Raw genomic sequence first — 22,853 nt, forward strand, 5'->3', positions numbered from 1 at the left:
TGTTTACATGTTTGCTCCCTATAGCCCTGGTATGCTGGCAGAGGGGACCCACTGCATTGCTGCCCACTAGTGAAGTTATCCCAAGAAGTTGGGCCTTCTCCTGGGTCTAAGGTGCCAGGGCTCCAAGCCGATGCCATCAGAGAGACCCGACTTTGGTGGTCAGGGTCTGGGCTGGGGAGATGAGGGTTTTTAAGATCTCGGTGTCATAAGGGGCAAACACCTGCTAGTTGTGATGTGTCAGGCTGACAAACCCCTGGCCCAGTTCTGCCAGCTCCGCTTCAATCGGAGCGAGGCCCCCAGGAAGGTCCAAGAGAGATCGCTGCGCACCCAGAACAAAGCAGCACTTGAGGAACAAGTGGGTCTGTTGATCAATGAAGCTGCGGACACAGTTTTCAGAGTTGGAGCAGTGCTGTGTGTCAGAGCCGTAGAAGGGGTGATGAGCTGTGTGGCTGCTTGCGTGAGCCACTTCAGGCTGTGGTTAAGGAGGGGCTAGGCACTTTGTTGAGAAGCTCGTGGAACTGAGTCCGCTCAAACTGGATGGAGTGTTCCTGCAGCTGGGGCTGGAGACTGGATGGTGTAATTCACTCTGTCCATTTTCATCTGCCCCAGGACCTGAAAGATCCCCCCGTAGTGTCTTATACAAAAGGTTCTGTTGAGCTAAGGATGACCCAGAGGTCCTTTTTGGAAGAAGTAAGAACCAATAGGCCAGGGAGGAGCAGGAAGATTGTCTAGATAATGGCTGCTCAGTGTCTGGTCTGCTGGCCCTTCCCAGCTCAGCCCAGAGTAGGTTAGTGAACAGCAATTAGTGTCACATCTCGTTATCCGGACAGGATCTGCAATGATTTCAAGTCTCTGCACAGCTTCCTCATGGACTGGACCACATAGCATGACAATCGTGATGAGGATATACTTGGAGAGGTAGAAGATGACAGTCAAGTCCCCATGGTCAGCTTGCTGATAGAGGAAGTCCATGTCCAGAGCTTCCTCGATCTCATTCCTCAGGCAGCTCTGCCTTGGTAGCAGCGGGGACAACAGGATTTTTATTTATATTTTTTGTGATTTTTCTAGACAGGCTTTTTCTGTGTAGCTCCAGCTTATCGTCAGAGAACTGCCTGCCTCTACCTCTCAAGTGCTTAGAATCCCTTCCTTTCTTTCTCTTCATGACCACACTCACCCAAATTTTAAATTCCACCAACTGTTGACTGTTTGTCTCTGTATTGGTCTTTAACAATTTAATAAAATTTAATTTGATTTTTGGGCCTGGGATCAGGTCAGTGCTTGATAGCTTTTCTAAGCTCAGGAAGATTTCTCTTCGGTGGTTTAGGCCCTAGGTTTCTTATGCTGGCCAACTAGCTTAGGACCCAGTCTATACTTCTCTCAAATTATTTCCCTGTTTTCCTTCTCCCTACCACCTCTCCTTTTTATGTCCTTAAACTTAACATTTAGAAGTCAGTTCCTTTGAGAAGAGGTTAGGCACTCTCTCTTATGACAGCTCTTTATCTCCAGGCAATATCTGAATCAATGGTTTGGAGTAGGGTTGAGAACAGATTGTTTCCTGCTCTGAGAACTGAGTGCTTAGTTAAGTGGGATGGGGCATCAGCCTGGGTCTCTCTCACAGGTTCTGGGGTCAAGGTATCATTGGCATATTGTGATCAGGGTCCTAGATTGTTCTTAACTCACATTATTGTCCTCATCCCTGTGTTAGCAGTCATTTAAGTCATTAGTACGTCTTTGGCATAGCAGCACCACAGACACCCACACATGTTCCTTTGGTATTATTAGAATGTTTCACTGCATTCTCTCCTCCGCCTACTGCATCACGATGTCCACATTTATAAATGATTCCTTTCTAGCAACCAAAAATTCTCTGGTTTCTGTCTGTGAATTAATGAAGTTGGCTTTCCTGGTCTCTTTTCCCTGGAACCCAGAAAATAATCTTCATTGTTCTTGTTTAAGTAAACAAATTAAATGTAGTTTATTCTGACCCAACTATGGCCCAGGAACATGGACTTAGGCTGTCTGGAATAACATGTTATATCATGGGAGAATTTTTATAATCACAGAACAAAAGAAAAGCCATAAAGCTATAAATTTATCAAATACATTGGTGGGAACCTCAGGAAGGAAGGTTACAGGGAAGCCAAAAATGCTCCGCAGTTCATTTCAGATGTTGTCATATGGCATTATTACCCTGTAGGTTGGTAAGTTACTATATTCTAAAAGTTTTACCCAATAGCACACATGCGTTAGTTTGGTTAAATCTCAAAGACAGTAATATATGACTAGGCCGGTGAGATGCCAAAGTGCTGGCTAACAAGCCTGAGAACCTGAGTTGATCCCTGATCCCACATGTTGGAAAGAGAGAGTCAATCTCTACCTGTGGCATGCAGTCTTACAAGTAATGCAGTTTTTAAAGAGAACCAAAGACAGCAGAAGATAATGTTGGCTCCTGATCTCGATCATCCCATCTCTCTGTAGTGATAGACATCTAGAAGCCCCATGCTCAAGGGGCAGAGGCAGTAGAATCGTGTTTGCACGTCCTGCTTGGGATATATACTAATGCTTTAATCCAAAATAAAAACAAGCAAAACCACCCTCTTCAAAAAGAAATTCAGAGAAAAAACTATTAGCACTTACAAAAACCCAAAAGCAAATGCATTTTTATCAAAGAAACAATGTCTATCAAGATTTTTTTTGGTTTTGTTTGTTTTTTGTTTGTTTGTTTTGTTTTGTTTTGTTTTGTTTGTTTTCGAGACAGGGCTTCTCTGTGTAGCCCTGGCTGTCCTAGAACTCATTCTGTAGACCAGGCTGGCCTCGAACTCTGAAATCTGCCTGCCTCTGCCTCCCAAGTGCTGGGATTAAAGGTGTGCACCACCACCACCCAGCTTCAAAAAGAAATTAAAGCAATGGATCTGTGTATTAGCTAAATAACATAGAATTTGAAATAAAGAAAAACAAATTCACCAAAAGAAAGAATTTAGGCAAAACTTAGATTCTAGAAGCTGATGGTTCAAGCTTATAAAATCTGTATAATACTATGTAGAAGCATTAAAAACATAATGCTAATAACTTGCACAACATTACATTTAGTGCACAGATTACTGGGAAAATGGCTTTCAACTAGGATATAAAGGATGCCTAATGACTCCAAGAAATGTGTACACAAGATAAATTCCATAATCATAATATAATTTAATTTGAAATTAAAAATAAAAAGAGAATCAAGTGTGCTCCTAAATCATGTTTAGAAACTCTGAATAACATACATTAGAAGAGGAAATATAAATGGAAATCATGACATAATCAAAATCAGTAAACATAAAACACTAATCATGCAGTACAGACATACATGTATGTATGTTGAGGAATGTTAAATCTATGTATGTTGAGGAATGTTAAATCTATTTTACACTGTAACTAGGAAGAATGAAAATAGACAAGTTAAGTGATAATTTTAGAGAAAGAGTAACAGCTAAGTCCAAACAATATGGGTATGAATTGTTTTAATTCCTTTGAAGACATTTATTTGTTAGTGGCTATATGCATGTATGTTCACTGTATGTATACCCAGTCCTACAGAGCCTCAAGAGTCATTAGATGCCCTGGAATTGGAGTTACAGGCAGTTGTGAGCCACCATGTGGGCAGTGGAAAGTTACCCAAGTCCTCTTAAGAGCAAAGAGTTCTCTTAAACATTGAGCTCTCTCTCCAGCTCCAAACATAGCAATCAAATGAGTCCTATAGACTCTGTGCTACACTCATAGATCACTGCCTTCCTCGACACTCATCCGAAAAACTCCTTCCTCCAGAAGATGGGACACAAAACAGAGACCACAGCTAGACAAATTGCAGAGAGTGAAAGACCTTAGAACATTCAGCTCTAAGAGGTATAAATCTACCAAATCTCTCCCACGGGGCTCAGGGATCCTTGAGGAAGAGGAGGCAGAAAGGGTATAAAAGCCAGAAGGGATAGAGGACATCAAGAAAACAAGGCCTTCTAAATCAGTATTATCAAAGCTCATATGAACATGCACAGCCTTCATGGGTTGCATCATGTCCTCTACGTATATATCATGGCTTCTAGTTCAGTGTTTTTATGGGATTCTTGCATATGTGAACAAGTAGTTCTTTGCTTCTTGTGCCTTCTCTTGGGCTATTTTCTCTCTTTGTTTTATCCAATGTTGATGCATTAGAGTTTTTTGATTTATCTTATTATATTTAATTTTTTATTATCTCTCAGAAGCCTGCTTGTTTTCTATTGAGAGACAGAAAGGGAATGGATCCGAATGGGAGAGGAGATGGGGAGGAACTGGGAAGAATAGAGGGAAGGGAAACTGCAATCAGGATAGCTTAGATGAGGAAAAAACAAACCTATTTCAAATCACAAAAAAATAAATTTAAAAAAAAAAAATCTGTGAAAGGTTGATGGTGGGCAGCACCCAGTTAAATGTGTAAATCTGCAGCAAGCTGAGAAGGAGAACATGGAGGGACTTTAACCACATGCACGGAGAGTGGACAAGGAAACAGTAGCTTAACTCAGAAACCAGACATTAGTCACTGAATATATTTGTCAAAAATGTCCCACTTAGAAAAAGTGAGTTTCAAAAAATTGTTTGGCAGTACCATAGTTATTTTTCTATTGCTCTCCAGAGACACCATAACCAAGGCAACTTAGAAAATAAAGCATTTAACTGGTGGCTTGCTTATAGTTATAGACCATCATGGTGGGAAGCGTGGCAGCTGGTAGGCATAGTGCTGGAGCAGTAATTGAGGGTTTACATTGATCCAGAAGCAGGAGGCAGAGAGAGAGAGAGACTGACCCTGGCTTGGGCTATTGAAACCTGCAAGCCTACTCTCAGTTACACAACACCCCCAACAAGGTCAGAGCTTCTTATCCTTTTCAAAATTATCTACCAACTAGGGACCTACCATCCAAACATATGAGCTATTCCTTTTATTATTATGATTTTATTAAATGTATTTATTTATTCACTTTCAACCCAATACCAGCCCTTCTTCTCCTCCTAGTACCCCCTCACTCAAGTCCTCCCCCCATTCCATCTTCCCTTCTCAGAAGACACTGCACATCAAGTCACTGAGGGACCAGGCAAATCCTTTCCCACTGAGGCCAGACAAGGCTGTCCATTTAAGGGAATGGGATCCATAGGCAGGCAGCAGGCTCAGGGACAACCCCTGCTCCAGTTGTTGTGGGACCTGCATGAAAACCAAGCTGCTTCTCTACTATATATGTGCAGGTGGCCTAAGCCCAGCCCTCTTTGGTTGGTAATTCAGTCTCTGGGAGCCCTCAAGGGTCCAAGTTAATTGACTCTGTTGATCTTTCTGTGGAGTCCCTGTCCTCTTTGGGTCTTTCTCCTCACTTTCTATAAGACTCCCCAAGCTCCACTGAGGAAGGGTTTTATGACCCAAACTTACCTTTTCTGAATTTTCTTGCTTTTTCTTTTAAATAAAATTTATTTTTAACAGTTACCAAAAATTATAAGTAAAATAACTATTATAGCAATAATTTTTTAAAAGCTCACAATAAAATACATAATTAGTAGAGGTTTAAAAAACATAAGCATATTCATAAAAATAAATAATAAGACTTAAAACAGGTATAATCATTTTCTAGAAGCAAAAATTGAGTTATCAAAATAAATTAAAGATTGAAATTATCTATCCCAAAATATGTTTTCTAAAAATCTTTCTAATTTCAAACTTCCAGAGACAAGTGTTGGAGAAAGGAGTTACTCAACTAAATTTACAAAGCTAATAAAAGCTAGATATATTGATTAGTTGTTCAGGAAAAGCACAAAAGTAGAAAATTATGGCACAATTCACTTATAAATGTAGATAACAAAGTCATAAAATACAAGAAACTTGAATTTCTAGCATACTTCAAAAACTACAATGACCAGGAAGGCTCGGTTTTATGTGGAAAAGGAACATCACTAAATTATAGTAAATGGCGTATGATAAAATATATACAGAAGAATCACTTAGGCACAGTGGAACCCTTATTCCTGACAGAATCTTCAGCAGCTTAGAAAAAAGAAACACCCTTAATTTATTAAAGAATTTGTGCAAATGACAACAGAAAAGCCAAACAGTGTAAAGAAGGAGACACTGGAAGCATCTTTCCTAAAGTTAGCAGTGGCACTGTTATGGAGCAAAGTGATTTACAAAGGTCTGTTTTCCCCAATATTTAAGGGGATAGTATAAACTTGAGGACCCAGCTATACCACTCCTGGGCACATACCCAAAAGATGCTTCAACTTATAACAAGGACACATGCTCCACTATGTTCATAGCTGCCTTATTTATAATAGCCAGAAGTTGGAAAGAACCCAGATGTCCCTCAAGAGAGGAATAGATACAGAAAATGTGGTACATCTAGACAATGGAGTACTACTCAGCCATTAAAAACAATGACTTCATGAAATTTTTAGGGAAGTGGATGGAAGTAGAAAATATCATCCTGAGTGAGGTAACCCAGTCACAAAAGAACCCGCACTCACTGATAAGTGGATATTAGCCCAAAAGCTCAGAATACCCAAAATACAATTCACAGACCACATGAAGCTCAAGAATGAAGAAGACCAAAGTGTGGCTGCTTCAGTCCTTCTTAGAAAGGGAAACAAAATACTCACAGGAGGAAATACAGAGACAAAGTGTGGAGCAGAGATTGAAGGAAAGGTCATCCAGAGACTGCCCTACCTGGGGGTCCATCCCATATACAGTCCAGACACTATTGTGGATGCCGAGTGCATGCTGACAGGAGCTTGATATAGCTGTCTCCTGAGAGGCTCTGCCAGTGCCTGGCAAATACAGATGCAGATGCTCGCAACCAATCGTTGGGCTGAGCTCAAGGTCCCCAATGGAGGAGTTAGAGAAAGAGCTGAAAGAGCTGAAGGGGTTTGCAACCCCATAGGCACTTGGGAGGCAGAGGCAGGCGGATTTCTGAGTTCCAGGCCAGCCTGGTCTACAGAGTGAGTTCCAGGACAGCCAAGGCTACACAGAGAAACCCCCCCCCAAAAAAGGAAGAAAAACAATATCAACCAACCAGACCTCTAGAGCTCCCAGGGACTAAACCACTGTCTTAGTCAGGGTTTCTATTCCTGCATAAACATGACCAAGAAGCAAGTTGGGGAGGAAAGGGTTTATTTAGCTTACTTTCACATTGCTGTTTATCGCCAAAGGAAGTTAGGACTGGAACTCAAGCAGGTCAGAAAGCAGGAGCTGATGCAGAGACCATGGAGGGATTTTCCTTACTGGCTTGCTTCCCCTGGCTTGCTCAGCCTGCTCTCATATAGAACCCAAGACTTCCAGCCCAGGGATGGCACCACCCACAAGGGGCCCTCCCCCCTTGATCACTAATTGAGAAAATGCCCCACAGCTGGGTCTCATGGAGGCACTTTCCCAACTAAGCTCCCTTCTCTATGATAACTCCAGTCTGTGTCAAGTTGACACACAAAACCAGCCAGTACAACCACCAACCAAAACATGGTGAGACCCATGACTCCAGCCATATTTGTAGCAGAGGCTGGCCTAGTTGGTCATCAATGGGAGGAGGCCCTTGGTCCTGTGAAGGCTCAATGCCTCAATGTAGAGGAATGCCAAGGCAGGGAGGCAGGAGTGGGTAGGTGGGTGGGGGAGCATCCCCATAGAAGCAGGGGTAGGGAACATGGGATAGGGGGTTTCCAGAGGGCAAACCGGGAAAGGGGATAACATTTGAAAAAGAAAATATTCAATAAAGGAAGAGGAAAAATGTATATTTGATTTTCCAATTAGAATGACCTCTTCGTGAGGCTTAGCAACTGCCCTGATTATTTCCTTTCCACGAAACATATCAAGTATGTTAATCATCAGCTGGTGGCATCAGGCTCTACCTGAAATAGAAATTGTGGTGAATGAGGAGTTTTCCAAGCCTTGTCTCTGGTAGCTTTTCTATCCCCTTGACCTTGGATAGCAGCCAGCAGTGGCAGCAGACGGGTGGGAACAGGAGTAGCTGGAGCCTTTCACTGTGACCACTCCACTCCTGGGTGGCACTGTGGTGCTTGGGCCCTTAGCACTCAGGTGTTGATAGCTCTTTGTAAACCTAGGCCATGAGGATTCCTTAGACATGCCACAGGCTCCCATTTCAGCTTCAAAGCCTAGTATTGCGATTCTGCCATTTCTGCTCCTGTTGGCTGTAGCCTTGCTCTTCCACTTCTTCTGTGACCGACTCACTTTGTTTGCTCCTCTCTGTAAGAGAAAAACTCTTTTCTTGCCTGCCTCTTGGATCACTCTTGTCTCCAGCTCCTATAGCAACCCCTTGCTCCCTTCCTCCTCCCCTTGAGGTAATTGTTTTCAGTAAAGCCTTCTTGTATTGAGTCTAGATTCGTTTTTATTATACATTATCACCAGTAACTTAGTATTCTTTATCCTGTAATACCCTGAACCTGAGGGTTTTGATTTTATATTTAATCTTAAGTTAATATTCAGGGTAAAGGGATGGAATGTGCACAAAGCCAATTGTTGCTGTTCTAGCCAAGATCATTGCAAACCAGGTAACCACAAGCCAGTCTCCACTCAGCAGCTGGGTACAGGTACATACGAGAGTCTATGAGCTGAAGAATCTCCCAGCTAAGCTCAGTAGAAAACAGCCAGGTGGCACAAACACAATCTTAAAGCAAATAAGATACTGTTTAAGCCTGTAGACCCAAGGATTTTTTGTTATATAGCAATAAATTAGTGACTCACCCACTTTACACATGAATGAGAGAATTAACAAGTGAGTAACATTAGCCTTAAGAATGCATAGAGGGTTTCCAAGAAAGAAAAAGGCAAATAAGGGATCTATAGGATGGTTCCAAATCAGAGCGCTACTATTGCTGATCTGAGGTGGTAGACAGGATGGGCACAGGTAAAAGTGGAAAATATGTCTTTGGGGTAGATTTTTCGTTTTTTGCTACAGAGGTGTTTGGGGGTGTATTAAATGACATCATCCACTAAAAATACAAGTCATGAAATTTAAAGGATGATATTGAGTTCTCTGAGTCACACAGTCACAAAACTTAAATATATCTGTGATGTTGTAAAGTCATATATACACAGTTGAATAGTCTCTAATGCACTTGAGTATGAAAATCCATTAACTCAGCATCCATTCAGGAAGCAAAGGTTGATTCTATCCTCTGTGAGTCAGGTGCTTTGCCAGTTAATAGGAACAGAACTGACAAGACACTCATTACATTCATGAGTCTTACAGTCTAGCTGAAAGATACTAAAGACATTTACCATGTAAAATAGAAGGGTATCAGTAAAGGAATTCACTGCCTTTGTAGCTTTAGATTTGAGGCTAATACAAACTACCAGGCCCAGCTGGTTAGGGGTAAAATTATGTAGTCAGAACTTCATTTCTAACCTTTCCTTAACTGTTTCATGTACACTTTGCTTAGACTCCCATGGGAGTTGAGTAATACTGAGACTGTGGCAGGACCAGGTTAGGTCTCTATCTGACACCCCATGCTTCTGGTTCAGTGGCAAAACCAAACCTTCTTAGATCTCTCAGCAGAAGCCCCTTTCTTGAGGTGTTTTCCCGTGTTTGAACTATTCTTTGGCAGAAGGACGCAGAATGAAATCTATGAGTCTGCCTGGCTGAAGATGGGGTTATAGAGGAAACTCCCCAAGCCATTGAGGATTTGGCTTAATCTAGGACTAGCTGGAAGGGGCTCATCCCCTGAAGTAGGGTGAGCTGATGAGAGGATTCAGATTCTAGAGAATCTGTGACCCTGGTAGACCTAAGGCTTGCCATTGCCAGTCATACAAAGTCTTACACAGAGCTTGATGCCTCTTTGCATTGCCCTGTGTCCCTCATAGGTAGGACTTGTATTTTTATAGTTTTTCATGTTGCACACTGTGTCCTATTTCTCTTAGTGGTTATTTCAGAGCCTTTAGCTAAATTACTTATAATTGTCTCCACACCATTGATTATTATCTGTCCTCTCATGGGAAAGAAACTGACTCTTAACTGTTTTTCTTACAAAACCCCACCAAGCTCTATGTCTTAATAAGAAAGAAGCATTTTATATTAGTAAAATAAATGGAACATGCAATTCCAGTTTCTGGGAATAAAGATCTCTGTTCGGCGGCTCCTGCTTATCTGTATTAGTTCGCAAGGCTACTATAGCAAAGCACCACTACCTTTACGAACAAAAGACATTTATTTCCTCACTACCTAAAGCTACAAGTCTAAGATTGAAGTATTGATAGATTTAGTTGCCCTCGTGGCTCTTCTTCTTAGTTTGTGGGTGGCAGCTTTCCCTTTGTGTCCCACACAGTCATTTTGTTCCATCCATCCATGGTAGGTTTTTTTGTTTTTGTTTTGTTTTGTTTTGTGTTTGTTTTTAGGTTTTTTTTGTGTGGTTTTTTTTTTTTAACTTTTCTTTGGTATGGCCAAATTCTTCCTTAATCAGACATCAGTTAAAGTGGATTAGTACCCACCTTAATAGCTTCATTATAATTTACTTATTATTTATACATCCTATATTAATTACTTCTTACTGTCATGACCTTATAAGAAGAAACTTGAAGGGAAAGGGCTTATCTTGGTCTACCATTTGGGGGATGCAATCTATCACAGCAAGGAAGGCCCAGTGGCAGGAAAATGAGGCCACATTGCATGTACAGTCAAGAAACACAGAGAGATGTAAGTTAGCATTCAGTCCACTTGCTCCTTGTGTGTGTGTGTGTGTGTGTGTGTGTGTGTGTGTGTGTGTGTGTGTAGCCTGGAGTGCCAGTCTAGAAGATGGTACTGCTCATGTTCAGGAAAGGTCTTTCAATTCAGATATCTTCTCTAGAACTGTCTTCAGACACAACAAGGAAACGTTTGCTACATGATTCTAAATCCAGTCAACTTGACAAGTCAGAATTAACCATCAGAAGCCCTGTCAGCCAAAGTTACAATCTTCTGTTCTAGGCTTCAATACATGAATTTGGAGAAGAGGTGGGCACAATTCATAACACTGTCTTCTTACCTGATTTCTTTCTCTCTTGTTGGCATTCTGCTCTAGTACACTGGCTTTTGAAGTGTAGTCTGGACATTACTCTTACTGAGTCTTAGCATGTGTTGTGATAGCTTCTTTCTAGGGCAATCCTCTAACCTTTCTCTTGGTCTACTTCCTCTCTTAACTGACACTTTGGAACACTGGTCTTAGAAATGGTTTTGACTGATTTAATCAAAATACAACTTCTACCACTTCACTTTGTTTCATAGTATATAGTTACTTAACTTGAATGATTGACATTTTCATTGACACATACACAATGAGGAAAGAAACTTCTATAGTTCTCAGTATAGCAGGTGAAGTAATATTGTCAATATTATTGATATTGACAATACTTGTCAGCTAAATGAATGTTATTCCTGAGAGAGACTAAACGACTGAGCCTTCTTTGAATAAATGATTAATTTATGGTTGGGCATCATCCACCAAATATATTAAACACTATTTAAAAGGAACCAAATGAAGATATTTGGTAAGAAAAGTACAGCAGTTATCACACTGTATAGGATACACTCAGCCATGGAACATATTAGTAATATAAGAGAGAGCTTTCCTAGAAAGGAATGCATGAGGAACACAGAATGCTAATGGCATTGAAGACAGAAATTGAGGTACCAAATTCAACTAAGAGAAATATTAAAGAGAAAGACAAGGTATGGAATGATGATGAAAGAATGAAGATTAACTTCTTAGAATTAAAGATAAAGCAGCAAAGGCAGAAAATCAATAGAGTGGTAATGAAAGAGGAAACAAAACAACAGGTTTTAGGCCTGAGGACTAAAAGAGGCTAGGGTACAAAAAGAGAAAAGCCCTGCCCTACCCCAGTCTGAAATTTTACTCACTGTAATATATAAAATGCAGCATACTTCTTTCATGAAGTTACTAAAGAACTGAGGAAATCCCAATAGGAAAGCTTAAAAGTATTGGTTATTATTGGTGAATATGATTTTATACCTAGAACTTCATCTGGACTATATTTTTGCATGATGTAAAGTAGAGATTTGTTCTTTTAAATGGACAGTCAAATGTCTCACCACTATTAAATAATAGCAGTACTGTCACTTTATGCTATTTATATTTCTTAATTTTACTTTTTTGTGTGTGTGCGTGCATGTGTGTGTGTGTGTGTGTGTGTGTGTGTCTGTGTGTGTGTGTGTGTTTGTGTGTATAAGTCAGAGACCAGCATTGGTCGTCTTTCTTGATTGCTCTCTATCATATATTTTTGAGACGTCTTTGAGTAAAACCAGTACTGATCAGTTTGGGTAAGCTGGCTGGCTGGCCAATGAGTTCCATTGATCGACCTGCCTCGACCTACCACTTCTTCCAATCTCCTATCCGGCTCTAGAGTTAGGAAAGCTCAGCCTGACTTCAAGCCCTGTTTTTATGTGGGTGGTGAGGATACAAACTCGGGTCCTTGTGCTTGTGCAGTGGGTAATTTCCCAGCTCTCTGTTTACTCTTTTAGCTCTTGCTAGGAATTTGGAAAACATGATCAAAGGCTCACGAGTCAGGGGACTTTGCAGGAGCTGCTGCAGCAGACAAGCCAAGTCCTAGATGGCCCTCCACTTTTGGGGATGAGTCCTCTGCATTTTTCTTGGGATTCTTCTGCCCCAGCTGTTTTCCTCGTGGACAGACACGGCTTGGACTTGTGTAAAGACATGCTGAAACACTCTAGCTCTCTTGAGATCCCTGTAGAACTGTTCCCCCACATCACAGTAGATAGAGATCCTAGTTACTGGTTTTCTAGCTGCTCCTCAGAGTCCCACACTGCCTCCTTAGCTAGGCAAGCCCAGCCAGCAAGGTGTAGGTGCCCTTCCAGACACACAACGTGGAAACTTTTCAGACAAAGGCATGGCTCTCCTTATTTGCGCTTTCTTGGAAGTCATGGAAAAACACTGCCTGATCTCTAAGGCTTAACAGGATTTTTCCTTAGTTTTCAGTAGTTGGTGTGTGTCTTAATTAAGGATTCACTGCTGTGAAGAAACAACATGACCAATGCAACTCTTAAAAAAGACAACATTTACTTAGGGCTAGCTTACAGTTTCAGAGGTTCAGTCCATTATCATGGCAGGAAGCATGGCAGCATCCAGGCAGACATGGTGCTGGAGGAGCCTACAGCTCCTCAGGCAGCAGGAGACTAACTTCCTCAGGCAACTATGAGGAGGCTCTCTTCCCCACCAGGTAGTGCTTGGAGCACTAGGAGACCTCAAAGACCACCTACACAGTGTCACATTTCCTCCAACAAGGCCACACCTCCCAATAGTGCCATTCCCCATGGGCCAAGGGTTTGTATATGCAAACCACCACATTACTTCTGTCATAACTAGGGTTTCATTGCTGTGAAGAGACAAAATGACCACAGCATCTCTTATAAAGGAAAACACTTCATTGGGACTGGCTTACAGTTTCAGAGGTTCAGCCCATTCTTATCATCCTGGTGGGAAGCATGGCAGCATTCAAGCAGATATGGTGCTGCACAAGGTGAGAATTCTCTATCTTGGTCCAAAAGAAGCCAGGAGGTAACTCTTATTCCATACTGGGTGGAGCTTGAGCATACCCCCACAGAGACATACTTCCTCTAACAAGGCTATACCTCCTCCAATAAGGCCACACCTCCAAAGACTGCCACTTCTCATAAGCCATGCATATTCAAACCACTACAGTGTGCTACGGTAATTTTGGCACCTGCTACTCTGTATTGAGCAGAAGCAACACTCTCTGGTGTTCCTTTTGTTATCCTGTTATTCTTAAGCAACTTTTTCAGACTGAGTCAAAAAAAAAAAAAAAAAAAAAAAAAAAAAAAAAAAAAAAAAAAAAAAAAAAAAAAAAAAACAAAACAAAACCTAACCAGAGCAATCTTCATTGTCAAACTGCCCGGGTTTTAAGTCATCTGAATACATCTGAAATACTTCTGCACATTTCAGTGAGTGTTTAGAGAGGGGTAGACTTGGAGGAAAGCTCCATCCACAGCTAACATCACAGACTAAATAAAGGGGAAAGGAGGAAGATGAACACTCATCTCTTTCTGCTTCCTGACTGCAGAGCAGTGTCGCCAGCAGCCATAGGCTCCCACTGCCGTGGTTTCTCTGACACAATGACACACAGCCTCTCAGACTATGAGCTTACATCAACTCTTAAGTTGCTTCTGTATAAAAATAGCTTTTATTTGCCTGATGCAATTGTTGTCTCCGAAGCTTGCTTACAGCACCTGTCTGCTCACCTAGGCCTACTGCTGGTAGCTTCTAGCGCCCCGAGCAATCTAATCTAGACCTAGAGTGTTTTCAGCCTCTAAGACTTACTGCTGAATAAGCTCACCCTTTCTAGCTCTTTGTGAACTTGGGCTGGCTGGTTCAACTCAGCTGTTCTGGCTCAAACTCCTTGCCAAGCTGACTCATTCAACTTGGCTTCTCTCGTTTTCTCCTGAATTGTTTTGCTGGTCCTCATACTAACTTTGGCAATATATTCTAATCTCTAGCTCCTTTTAATTGTCTGGCTCACTCTGTCTTCACCTGCATTTAGCTTGTTCTCTCTGTGGTCATTCTCTCTATAACTGTCCTGGTAATAATGCCTCCTTTTCTCTTTCTTTCTCTCTCTCTCTCTTTCTTTCTTTCTCTCTCTCTCTCTCTTTCTTTCTTTCTTTCTTTCATTCTTTCTTTCTCTCTTTCTCTCTTTCTTTCTTCCTCTCTCTCCCTTCCTTCCTTCCTTCCTTCCTTCCTTTCTTTCTCTCTCTTTCTTTCTTTCTCTCTTTCTTTCTTTCTTCCTATCTGCTTCCTCTTAAGTAGCCTTTTCTTCCTCCCTCTTCTCAGAATCCTATTCTGTCACATCTTTCTCTGATTCATCACTTTGTCTGCCTCACAATTGGACATCACTTTTAAACATGAGTGTTTCCTTCTACAAACCAACTTTTCCTTTGTTGTTTGGGGTTGAGCCACACCATAACTAGAAATAGCTTTTTCCAGGACACAACACAATCTTGGGATTTACAATGTGATCAAAATCCTACAACACTTCTGTCTTTTGTCATAACAATGAAAAGAGGCTAAAATAGTAGGCAAGAAGTATACTTCTGTGGATGTTGGTACATACATAATCAAGTAACATAACTTACAGCAGAGCTCTTTCTTTGTTTCACCCAACTCAGTGGGTTTTGATATAGGCATATGATCCTTGTATCCACAATGAAAGTCTCAATAAGAATAGTTTCACAGCCCTAAAAACCTCGCATACTCCATTTGGTCAACACTCCTCCTTCTCTAAATCACTGGCAAATACCATATTTAACATCTTTGCTGTCAATTCATGAGTAATACAAGCCAGGACGTCCCAAGAGGTCCCTTGAGCGTGTCCCTTATATACTACTAGCAAGAAAATGGGAACTTCCATTCTACCATCTTGAATCAAGCAATAACTTTGTTGAGTCTAGAAACAGATTGCCTAGAAGGTCTAGTGGGTAATATAGCCATGCTAGCTTTGTTGATTTATATTGTGAGGCACGATGAATTCGTCATCTGAAGCAGAACTTCATTGTTTAATGACATTGAACTTGTGGTGATGTGTCATGGCAGGAACAGAAAAGGAACCTACACCCAGTAACTGACACTGCCCTGGATGCTAATATTTAATTGGATCTTCAACACAGAATTCTGTGTGTAGCTTTTTCCAAGTCCTTACCAACATCTAGTTATATCTTGGTAAGGGATATAACTAGAGTTATATCCAGTAACATCAAAGAACAATTGGTATATATAGATCTTAAAGAATGGTTCAAGCAATTAAAAGCCAAGATTTGCTCTTGTATTAGTTGAGGTAAAGTCAAAAACAGACGACTCTGATCAGCCAGCAACACTCAGTCACTGAGCACAGGGTGGAGTGCTTTTTGCACAATAGGATTACTGCTTTGACCTAATTTTTCCAAACTGAAGGTGAGATAGGATCAGTTTCTACTTTCTTATTTCAAGCTGGTAAGTGCAAATGTAGTTGATGAACTGGTTTAATGATAGATGCCCGGGGCTCTATGTGGGAGGATTCATTGTGTGAGAAAACAAACACATGTTATATCTGTCAGTGCAAAGTAAGAATATAAGAACTGTTACATTAATGTAGCAAATAGAAAGAGTGTTTGCTTTAAGTTGACATCACCTTTAAAGGTTAAAGGTGCTCCCAGGCTAATTTCTGATCCAAGCTAGTATAAACAGAACTAAAAATTGTATGTTCAAATATCTTATCTTTTTAATCCCAGATTGCTTATATAGCCTTATAATTTATTGTATGTTAACATTACTAATTTATTGCATAATTCAGTGGCACACAACTTTTATTACATCTTTCTCTTCTGTACTCATCACATACAAACCCATTTTTTTTAGTTACTATGTCTTGACCCTAATTTTATACATCATCTCTCTGTGCTATCAGCTGAGTCTCCTTGTGAAGCTTGGTCACAGAAACAACCAATCAATCAGAGAGTCAGAGAGAGGCATTAGTGGGTAAAGATACTTTCAACTGTTGGGGGTTGGAGGGATGTTTCTATGCACTGTGTATTTTCATGCTGATTCTGTGCCTGGCAATCTGGGTGGAGTGGAGGCTTGGTATTGACTTATTATCATTATTATTATTATTATTATTATTTTGGTTTTTTGAGACAGGGTTTCTCTGTATAGCCCTGGCTGTCCTGGAACTCACTCTGTAGACCAGGCTGGGCTCCAACTCAAAAATCTGCCTGCCTCTGCCTCCCAAGGGCTGGGATGAAAGGCATGAGCCACCACTGCCTGGCGGTATTATTATTATTATGAAGCATTTCCTGACTCAGTCTTTTGTAAAATATTGTTCTCCATCATCTTCTAATTGGTCAATAAAGAGCTGATCAGCCTATGCTGGGCAGAAGAGAAGAAGGCAGGACTTTCAGGCTGGAGAGTGAGAAGGGTTCTCAGGTGGACAAAGGAGAGTTGGGAGTCATCTTGAGGAAGAAAATGAAGGAGGCTAGAGTGAGACCAAGGTGGCAGGTAACGGGACACATGGCTGGCAAGCAGGCCAGGCCAGCATAGTCAGGTTAGAATAGATCAGTATCTGCCCAGCTTAGTGCCCAAAACCTTTAATAAATATACCAGGTCTCCTGTGTCATTATTTCAGAGATAGGGCATAGAATAGTCTCATACTTTTACACGCTACCAAGCTTAACGGCTTGAGTTTCATCCACGGAACCACATGCCAGGAGAATACCAACTCCAACAAAATGAGAAACTAGAAGGAAATACTGAGCATAAGGAGACTAGGCACACCTATAAAGATAAGGGTAAAGGGGTACATCATTTATTCTAGAAACTAAAGTTAGTTTGCAATCGTTTCATCCCTGGAAAAAAATACCCTTTCCTCTTAATGTAATAATTCAGTTTTTTTCTTGACTGTATTTTATATTAAGATATAATGACAGTATAGAATGATCTTTACTATCATAGGAATGGGAGCTGGAGGGGGTATACGTTCTCAGCAATCATACACAGGATACTAGGTAGGAAAAAAAATCACTCATGATTTAGGACAGTGGCTTAATACAAGTTGTAAATGATAATGGACTGTTTTAACGTTTCTTGAGTCTATCTTTAGAGTTTGCCCAGATCGCTTAGTTAGGTTTGGGCACTGGAATTCAAGGAGAGTGCAGGGAGCCATGGAATTAGCTTGGCCTTGGTACCTTGACAGGCATGCATCGTAGGTTTTTCAGGTTAGAGTCCATGGCTACAGGGGTACAATGTGCCCCTGAGTGTTCCTGGGAAACTGATGTAGTCCCCCAGGTAGCTTTGTGTTTCTCTGTATGTCCCCTTAGTATTCAAGAAAGCTTGAAGGCTTGACAGGACAATTGGTCTTAGACATTAATCTTGTGTACCCTTGTATAACTTGCAAATGTCATTGTATCCTGGTAACTATGATTGTATTGATCCTGGCAATTGCTATTTTATTCTGTTTCTGGTAAAAAGTATAAAAAGTTTGATTGCTCTCAATAAAATTGTTCAGCCTCAGTTGTGCTGTGGCCCTCCTCAGCTTGATCTGACTTAACTCCTCTTGTCCATATCAGGTGACCATGGCCCCGTAAGTAAGAAGAACAGGTGCTTACAGCAGAGATCAGTAATAATATCTTCTTTAGTTTAAAGGCAAGGTAATTAAAAAATATCAGGTTACCAATTGCTTTGTTCTTGTGGACTTTATCACACTTCCTTTTGATTTGACTTATGAGATTCAATGGAACCAAACCTTCCAATATCTTCATGGAACACATTCACCCAAGTTTTCAGTAATTTTTTTTCCTAATTCGGGGAATGTTTCTAAAGTATCTGTTCACATTAATACAACTCTTCCTATCATCTTTCATTGTCACAGCACTTCTGATTGGTTTGGGATGTATTTTGCAAGACCTTAGCTAACATTGGAAGCAGCATCCTGTGTTAGAAATGGTTAAATAAAGAAAATTTAGCCTGGCAGTGGTGGCATACACCTTTAATCCTAGCACTTGGGAGGCAGAGGCAGGCAGATTTCTGAGTTCCAGGCCAGCCTGGTCTACAGAGTGAGTTCAGGACAGCCAGGGCTACACAGAGAAACCTTGTCTCGAAAAAACAAAACAAACAAAAAAAAAACAAAAAATTTGCAATATCCTACTGAATTATTCAAGCAAAAAAAAAGAAAGAAAGAGAGAAAGAAAGAAAAGGAAAGGAAAGAAGGGAAAGGAAAAGAAAAGAAAAGTCACTTTAGAGTGTGATGACTGACTTGCCAGGGCTTTGGTGCTGTTAGTCTACCTCTTCTCACAGATGCCTAGGGTTTTACCTACCAAGATAATGGCAAATTTTCATGCAATGAAAACGGTGGGTTAGATATTTTCAGAGAAATACATGCTTTCAAATAATAGGCCAAGTAAATTATGGTTCTCTGAGTGAATCATAACTCCACCTCTGGATGTAAAGGATTACTTCCTACTAGGTGCATCATTATGTTTTTGGGGTCACAAGGATTTCTGTTTCTCATTTTGAGAATGAACAAAAACCATTTCTCCCTTTTCTTATGAGTTTACTTTTGTTTGTTTGTGTTTGGTACTAAGGGTTGAGCTAATCAGCTCCATCCTGGCTCCTTTAAACCTCTCATTTTTGGGAGGAAGCTCTCACTCAGTGGCCTACCCTGTCCTTGAACTTGCTCTGTAGATTAGGCCGAGTTTACTCTTGCAAGCTTCTGGCTAAGCTGCCTTAGCAGCTCAGGTTATAGGCATGCAACATCAGGCCTAGTTTTCAGTTTATCACTTTAATACCATGCTTATGTCACATCAGTAATGCATGCCAATTATACTACATTAACTTAAAAAAAATCATCAGGAAGCTATTGTTCTCTTAAGAGACTTGACTAGACAGCAGTAGGGCAATCAGGCCTCAGCTTTTCTAGGCTGGGTTCAGAGGCTGCTTACAAAACATAAAGTCTGCAGCAGATACAAAGCAGCATCTTTTTCTCCCTAAAACACTGTATTTGGATATTTGCCTCAGGAGTAGATCCGGAAGTTAGTTCAGTTCTCTTGTCAGCCATTCTATTCTATGTTCGCTCCTTTTCTCCTTTTGATAAATTTTGGATTTTGTCTTATATGTGTTTTGATATATATGTGTGACATGTTTTGATATATATGTTGATATATACGTTTTGATATGTGTGTGTGTGTGTATTTACATAACAGTTCACAGGCTAAACACATTTAACATTGTGGGATCCTTTTATTTGTGCTTTGTATGTTTTGTTTTCAGAATTGAAGCTATTCTATTCGTTGTTTCTCCTGAGTTGTCTTGCACGCACGCACTTGTGTGCACCATACTTCCTCTTTTCTGCTTTTCCAACAGGTCTCAACAGCAGAAACCACTGTGTACTTCTACATACTTATCTAGTACGGGGGACATTGCTTGCATCATATTTGCTCAGCTTTCTTTTGCAACTTTAGGTTTTACTGGAGCTAGGCTTCAAGTTCTCATGATTTGTTCCTAGGAGGCACGCTGGGCTACATCACCTCTCCTCATTAGAATACACTTCTGGAAGAGAGTACTTTATTTCTCTTACATTCCCTACATTTTAATTCAGTGTTTTTACATTTCTTTTTGTTTTTTGAAGACAGATTCTCATTATGTAGTCCAAACTGACTTAACTCATAATGCCAGTTACCTGCATTTGACTCATCTGGATATTGGGGAAAAATATGTTCACAGGTACTACACCAGGCCTATAGTCAGAAGTTCTGAGGTAGAATCTAGGAATCTGTAGTTCAAAAATAAACTGTATGGATGTTTATTCTCTACAACAATGTTTGAGACTCATGGGGCCAGGAAATGTTCTTAGTATGGCTTGAGTATGATTTGAGTTTTATTACAAAAGACATATGTACTGGAAGACTGCCCCCCAGTTTGTGTTGGGGTGATAGAACTTTTAAGGGGAGATATAATGGAGGACATTTAGGTTATAAAGGTATTGGTTGGAGAGGGATTAATGATGGTTTTAGGGAGAACAACCCATCCTCTCAAGAGCAGGCTATTATAAAGCTAGACCACTCCAAACATTTGTTGGGCCTGACATGGTTTGTATATGCTTGGCCCACGGCATGGCACTATTAGAAGGTGTGGCTTGTTGGAGTAGGTGTGTCACTCTGGGTGTGGGCTTCAAGACCCTAGTTGTAGCTGACTGGAAGCCAGTATTCTGCTAGCAGCCTTCAAATGAAGATGTAGAACTCTTAGCAATTCCTGAGAGGCCAAATCCTTTAAGTTCAGACCCCATTTTAGAGAACCTGACCTAAGTTTAAACTCAGGTAAACTAACAGGCTGGTACCTAGCAGTAGTTTCCAAGTTGGCCCCCAACAAAACCAGAGCCTAGCTCCAGTCTCTAGGTTAATCTTCAACAAGACCAGCATTTCCAGGTTGGTTATTCCTAGCCAACTCACCAAGATGTAGTGCCAGAGAAATGTTAGTCTGTTTGGTCTCCCCAGAACAGACAGGAGCCAATCTGATGCAACTCACAGCAGGGTCTTTATTCTAGTCAAACTAGCTCAGGCTCCCTATCCACCAAACTGGTAAAGACCCTGTTGTGAGTTGCATCAGATTGGCTCCTGTTTTGGGGGACCACTAACAACATTTCCCTGGCACTACACTCCTGCACCATGCCTGCCTGGATGCTGCCATGCTCCTGCCTTGATGATAATGGACTGAACCTCTGAACCTGTAAGCCAGCCCCAATTAAATGTTGTCCTTATAAGAACTGCCTTGGTTAATGGTGTCTGTTCACAGCAGTAAAACCCTAAGACAGCCCCTTTGTATCAAACTATTTCCTTCTGAACTTTTGGCCCAATTGTGTCAGTGTCAGTTTGACCTTCACTGGAGGTGTGGCAGATATGGCTACCCAATCTTGGAATTTTAACCTCTCAAACTATGAGTAAACCTCTTTGATTAATATCCAATATTGAATATTTTATTAGAATAATACAAAGTACAGTTCATTAAGCAATAGGTCCTTAAGAACTACTTATGATTGATGTATCATCCTTTTACTAATTTCCAAAAAAAAATCTCTCATGTGTTGACCTTTCTCTTGTAACTTAGACTGCATTTTCATTTCCTGGTTATGCCTACTTGAATGTTTTCTTACCCTACACTCAACACATCCAAAATTACATTATTCATTGTGTGTCTCTAACTCTGGCATCATGATATTGTGATCCAGGAGTTATCTTTGGAGTCATTCCCTATACTTTGTGCTCCATTATTTTTACTATGTATACTGGTCTCTAAGCCAAGCTCTGAAACAGACATGCTTGGGTCTGTGTACTAAATTCTGTTGTGATCCTAGTTAAGGAGGATGAGCCCTATGGAGAGCACTAATTGAGAAAGACAGGCCCTTTCTGGTAAGTCTACATTGGAAGCCCTCTCCCAGGCTTGGGAAGAAAATTCCAACAGGAAATTCTTCCCCAGTCTCATGATAAGTTGCAAGACTAGTAGTGGAGACCCTGTATCCTGGTTCTGTCTTTCATGAGAGATGTGGTTTCAGTATTGCTTGATTGAATGGCCAGCCACATGTATGAATGATTGAACGCATGAGGGGAAGTTTGGCTCAGGAAGTTGTCTGTGTTTTTTATGTTGCTGTTGGTGTTGTGTCTCATCTCTTTGAAGTAGGGCAGTGCTGTATTCACATTGCTTGATTTGATGGATTAAAAATTCTGCCAATTTCTCAGGACTCTGCCAGTAGGTGACTCCCTCATATGTTGTTAGTGGTTTTTGTCTTTGGTAAGATGGCAAATTTTCAGTCATACCAATCCACTCTGAGGCTATACACCCTGATCTCTCAGCCAGTACCCTGCCTGCCTCAGGCTCTGCAGTGAGAGGCTGGTCCCTCAGCCAGTACCCTGCCTGTCTCAGGCTCTGCAGTGAGAGGCTGGTTCCTGGAAATGGAGAGTGCCCAGACTGAGTTTGCTTTACATGGTAGGGTCTCTGTTTCACCAGTGATCTCACTGACTATGGTTTTTTCTTTGCAGAAAGCACCAGGTCTTCCTGGGCAGGGGACAATAACTTAGGGGAATCCAAATCTCGGTGATTGGAAGACCCAGGCCCACATCTTTCTGATAAGCTCCAAGCCCTAACTGCACTCTTGGAATCTGCCCTTTACATCTGGATAATTGTCAGCAACTTCTTCTGACTCTTTTGACTTCAGAGGAAAGGGAAGAACTTACTAAGACAGAGGCAAGGCAAAGAAATGAGTTTTGGCTTGCAGGGATGGATTTAGATTTGAGGTTTGCTTTGGGTTTACTATCAGG

General features: G+C 41.0%; 1 pseudogene; it reads right to left on the reverse strand.

Annotated features, from left to right (window-relative positions):
• Positions 1 to 223: 223 nt before the first annotated feature.
• On the reverse strand, positions 224 to 1,035 carry LOC116096722 (annotated as a pseudogene).
• Positions 1,036 to 22,853: the final 21,818 nt, after the last annotated feature.

The sequence above is a fragment of the Mastomys coucha genome, unplaced genomic scaffold (assembly GCF_008632895.1).
Source record: "Mastomys coucha isolate ucsf_1 unplaced genomic scaffold, UCSF_Mcou_1 pScaffold1, whole genome shotgun sequence".
Lineage (NCBI taxonomy): Eukaryota > Metazoa > Chordata > Mammalia > Rodentia > Muridae > Mastomys > Mastomys coucha.